The following is a 6,000-nucleotide window of genomic DNA, read 5'->3' as shown; positions in this document are numbered from 1 at the left end:
TTCTGTCCTTCCTTGAAAAGGGAGGTAAGGACAAGAGTTGGTACTAGCAAGGTGTTAATGGCCTCCTGGCACAATTATCTTTTATTTTCTATGATTCTATGATACATGTGAGCATGAGTTTTCTAGGGACTGCACTAACATTACCCACATTATTGGGTCTTCAACACACCTTTCAAGAAATGTCATGTGAAAACAATGTGTAACTGACCAAGGTCTAGCAGGTTACATCTTGCCTTATATGCTGGAAAGAATATGTTCATACTTGTCCCTCTTAATAACAAGTTACTTGATCAGAATGTGTTTGATCAAAAGGTACATGGATCAGGACATAACAGGAAAATGAGTCCATTTCTACATATTATTTAGGGCAAAGTCTCTTATCATAAAGACCACATGGGGGTACACAATCAGGGAACAATGAAAGGTTTACATTTTTTTTCATCCACTCATTATACATTTGTCATATCCCTACCTGAAGTGATTAAAGTACTTTGCACTGTTGCTTAGGGATTAATGCAGAGAGTGAGACATTAAGCAATACTGACTCTAACTGATTAGGTGGGCACCTACTGAAATTCCATGGGGTATAACTTTAACTCTCATAAGTGTGGAAACTGAAGTGCAGATTAAGGGGGATATAAATACTGAGTAAGAAATGGTTTTATCTCAGGATATTTACCTTACAATGAAGCTATAGCAATGTCAGAGTTTGAGTATGTAAGTAGTTTATGTATATAACATCAACAACAGGTCCACTCATTATGCAGTATCACACCCCTGTAAAACCTAAACCCACGATTGTTCCCCTAGATAGTTCCTTCCTCACCTCCTTTGTTTTGAAATTCTAAACACTAGTCACATGATCACTTTTATCTGTTTGACAAAGCCATTAATGCACCTCTTCAAAAACTCAATGTTCCATGTCTGTTAACACTAAGTATCCTTCATACTGTGATAATTGCCATTATCTCATATGAATGTAAGCTAATTATCAAATGAACGTGTACTTGTTAATGTATATTACTTGATGTCTGTTCGTGTATATTACTGAATGTCTGTTTAAAATGTTTGTAATATGCTGGATTTTTTTCTCTCCAGACCTCACCCAATAAGGGTTTTTTGACTAAACCCATTCAGACAAATCTGATAACTAGCAGCAAAATAAATGATAAAATCAGTACTTTCCCATCTAATGATCAATTTGATTGTTTCTACCAATTAAAATTGAATTGAATATAACAATTATATATTTAACATTTCTGCAAAATCCATATCTAAATATATAGCACATTATACCTTCATATGACTATATTTATACATTGTCTGCTTATTTAAAATCTTTGGTAATATAAACATATCTTTAGTAATTTAAACAGTTTTACTTTTTCAGAAAGACTAGAAGTAGTATGTGAAGGTAAAGTAATTACATTTGGCATTGGCATATTGAGGATAGCCAAACTCTTATAAGGTAAAAGTTAAGTACCAATAAGTACCAGTACATAAATAAATAAATAAGTAAATAAATACCAGTAAGACAAAATCTCATTTTGAATATTGATCAGAAATAAGATATACTTTAGCCTTGAACAGCCAATCTCTTCTGCTGTAAAATGCATGTAATTCTAGTGGTTAAATAGTGGTAAATCTGATGAACAGACATTCTTTTCATGGAAGTTAAATGTTTCTCTGACCAATGCAGTGGGGGCTCACATTCTAATCATGTGTTTAACAACATATGAATTCTGTATGTTCCTTTCTTGGAGTGATGCAGCATGCATGTTTGCACTAACAATCATGTTTCTTTGTTTCTTTCCATTGTAGTAAATTCAATAAATACATTATTATTATTTTTTTTGCTGTAGAGAAACAAAAAGCGAAACTTTGCAATTGCTAAACTTTATCTAGCACTGGTGAATTGCAGCGATAAGCAACAGTTGCTTGGTGAATAAAATCAGTGTTGAGCAGTAAAAAAGTGAAACGTTCTCCACTGTGTTATAAATAATTTGCTAGTAGACAGTGTGTGTGCATATATGTGTGTGTGTGTGTGTGTGTGTGTGTGTGTGTGTGTGTGTGTGTGTGTGTGTGTGTGTGTGTGTGTATGTCTGTGTGTGTGTGTGTGTGTGTGTGTGTGTGTGTGTGTGTGTGTGTGTGTGTGTGTGTGTGTGTGTGTGTGTGTGTGTTTGAGGTAGATTGAAACAGCCACGTCTCAGAATTCAGAACAGGATGATAATGAGGAGACTATTGCATGTCTGGGTGCTTAGAGGGATGTACACATTGAAATGTATTAGTTGGTTTCAAGACTGAAAGCAGATCTGTTAAAAGTAAACAAAGGTGATCATAGTTGTGCTTTTTTTTCAAATGTTAATAACTGATAATGTTAATATTATTATTTTGTGTTGACCCTGCCTAAGAGAAAAGGTCAAAGTATTACTGCATTAATCAGATGTATGATAGATTGGCAGCATAACTGATATGAAATTTTTGGTGTTATGAAACTGTTCCAGAATTTTAAATGATAAATTCAAAAATGTATTTATTCATTTCTGTGTTAAGAAGGTGAATTTGCTGGTCCAGGACCCTTATTAACCACAACCAAGGCCACACGACAATGCAGTTTACAAAAACAAACATAAACACAACATTAGCAAATCCAATCACTTAAAAAATGTGATGTACAGCTATATCTGCATTTCTTGCTTGAAGTGACAGTATTACAAATTAAGAAAGGTCTTATGAGGAAATGGTGGTGCATGTCAGTGTCTAAAATGAGGAAGAACAGATTTATTTCTTGGTAAGGTAAATGATTCATCATAATGACTTGCAATGTTCTAGCACAGCTCTGACCCCCATCAGTGCCAGTGATGAGTGTCAGGACATCTGTAACAGTAGTGTTTTTCCTGAACAGTAGCCATGTACAGGCCTGGAAACTTTCTGACATATACCAATGTTATCAGAAGAGACCACAGTACACTCTGATACTACCTATTAATGCACTAAAGTGCTGTGGCACAGTTATGACATACAGCAGTGTCACTTTTGTCAAGAAAAATCCATGCATTAAGACCTGCATTCACCTGGATCTTAATATGTAGTACTGTATAGTATAACTTATGCAGGTGCCAACACATCTGTCTGACAGATGTGATAGACCCTGATGAGGACAAGTAATGCTTTGGTGACATTCAGACAAAAATCAGTGGCACAGCAGAGAATGACTGACAGCATTACTATTCTCAGATGGCAGCATGTAGTAGACTTTCCAGTGGAATACCACAAATGACAGGGTGTCTGCATGGCAGTTATTCAGTACCACAAATGACAGAATAACAGCTATACTACTGCCTTATAGCTGTAAATGGCACTCTGGCAGCATTCTGAACAGCTGCAATGATGGGGGCAATAGATCTGTGTTACAGACCTGCTACATTCACACAGCCCTCTACTGCAGACGTGTGATATATGACAGTGCCACTGGTGAGAGAATAAGAGAACTCAAGGATTATTAAAATCGTCATTAAACTATGCCATTATATAGAGTTAAAGGACAAAGTAGAAACTGGTCTGTGTACCAGGCTGAAGCAAAAGTCATGCAAAGGAAAGACATTTGTTGTGGATGCCACCAGGTAGAAAACATCAAAGTATTTCAGACTGAGGTCAAAGGAAAGAAAAAAAGGAGAATATAATTACTAAGCTGTTAAGTAAGATCGGAAGAATATTTTTTTTCAAAAGAGTTGGAAATGAGGAGTGGAATAGCAGCTTGCTGTCAGCAGTTCTACACGTCTCACTTACAAACAGCCTATGCTTTCAGCAGTTACACAAGTCTCACTTACAAACAGCCTATGCTGTCAGCAGTTACACGTCTTACTTACAAACAGCCTCTGCTGTCAGCAGTTACACATGTCTCACTTACAAACAGCCTATGCTGTCAGCAGTTCTACACATCTCACTTACAAGCAGCCTATGCTGTCAGCAGTTACACACGTCTCACTTACAAACAGCCTATGCTGTCAGCAGGCACACACGTCTCACTTACAAACAGCCTATGCTGTCAGCAGTTACACACGTCTCACTTACAAACAGCCTATGCTGTCAGCAGGTACACACGTCTCACTTACAAACAGCCTATGCTGTCAGCAGTTCTACACGTCTCACTTACAAACAGCCTATGCTGTCAGCAGGCACACACGTCTCACTTACAAACAGCCTATGCTGTCAGCAGTTACACATGTCTCACTTACAAACAGCCTATGCTGTCAGCAGGTACACACATCTCACTTACAGCCTATGCTGTCAGCAGTTACACACATCTCACTTACAAACAGCCTATGCTGTCAGCAGTTACACACGTCTCACTTACAAACAGCCTATGCTGTCAGCAGGTACACGTCTCACTTACAGCCTATGCTGTCAGCAGTTACACACGTCTCACTTACAAACAGCCTACTCCAAACCAAATGAAATTTGCTTTTGACAGACTTAGGAAGTAAACCAGATGTTGGCAGGTGTAAAGATAAGCAAGAAGCGAAAATATTTAATTGTTTGATCTATTGTAGTCATACTCGCAAATAGCAACAATCTTGACTTATAGGAATATGGGGTTCCTTTTTTTCCTGTGAATAATTTAAGCTTGTTATTCTTATTAGTATGTACAGTTTTAGCATTGACACCCACTTACATTATTGTAAAAATAATTTCAGTTAGTATTAAGTTCATTTCACCATTCAACATGGAATTTAATATAAATATGATGTTTTCTCTGTACTGTACCATGTAATTGTATCAGCTACTGTTATCTACTGTATATATTATTGGTTAATGTTTTTTTTTTCCATCTGGATATTCAAAGATCTGTATTGTTTCTGCCTTTTGGCTGAGATCACAGCTGAAAATTGTCCTCTGTCCAGCCCACCTAATTTGTGAACACACACATTCAAACAGACCAGTAAGTAAATACATAAATATGGAAAATATACCTTATTTATTTAATTATTTATTGCATTTGTCAACCAGAGGACTAGGAATAAAGGCTCCATAAAGAGAGATTACAAAATTACTAGACAGCAATAATAAACTAGTGTAATTCAAATTCAGTTGGCATACAAAGTTACTGATAGAATACAAAAGCTTAAAGGCAAAACATTAGAAAATCAAATTAGCAAACAAACAGAACAATATTAGAAAAAATAGTAAAACCTACTTTTGGAATAAAAAAACAGATTATATCAAAAACTTAAAAGAACAGACAATACTGGAGAGAAGAACCGTATATACAAAGTTATTAAAAAGAAGAAGAGAGCTAGTAGCTTGTGGAGTGGAGCAAAAATAGGAAGCTCATGTTGATTATGTGAAGAGTGGATACGGAGAGTGAAAGAGATGGCAGTAGGAGACATGGGAGAAACAGAGTAGGAAAGTATCACTGGAGGGTGAAGAAGAGGAGAAACAGAGTAGGAAAGTATCACTGGAGGGTGAAGAAGAGGAGAAACAGAGTAGGAAAGTATCACTGGAGGGTGAAGAAGAGGAGAAACAGAGTAGGTAAGTATCACTGCAGGGAGAAGAAGAGGAGAAACAGAGTAGGAAAGTATCACTGCACGGTGAAGAAGAGGAGAAACAGAGTAGGAAAATATCACTGCAGGGTGAAGAAGAGGAGAAACAGAGTAGGAAAGAGTCACTGCAGGGTGAAGAAGAGGAGAAACAGAGTAGGAAAGAGTCACTGCAGGGTGAAGAAGAGGAGAAATCAGAGTAGGAAAGTATCACTGCAGGGAGAAGAAGAGGAGAAATCAGAGTAGGAAAGTATCACTGCAGGGTGAAGAAGAGGAGAAACAGAGTAGGAAAGTATCACTGCAGGGTGAAGAAGAGGAGAAACAGAGTAGGAAAGTATCACTGCAGGGTGAAGAAGAGGGAGCGTAGAGTGTATAAGAAACAGATGACCTGAGGGGCACTTAGAGGGGCACCGCATGTATCAGGATTAGCCTTGTACATGACATCAGTACAACCAGGTAT

The sequence above is a fragment of the Protopterus annectens genome, chromosome 2.part1 (genome assembly GCF_019279795.1).
Source record: "Protopterus annectens isolate FY-2018-M chromosome 2.part1, PAN1.0, whole genome shotgun sequence".
NCBI lineage: Eukaryota > Metazoa > Chordata > Ceratodontiformes > Protopteridae > Protopterus > Protopterus annectens.
This window is presented reverse-complemented; position numbering follows the sequence as displayed.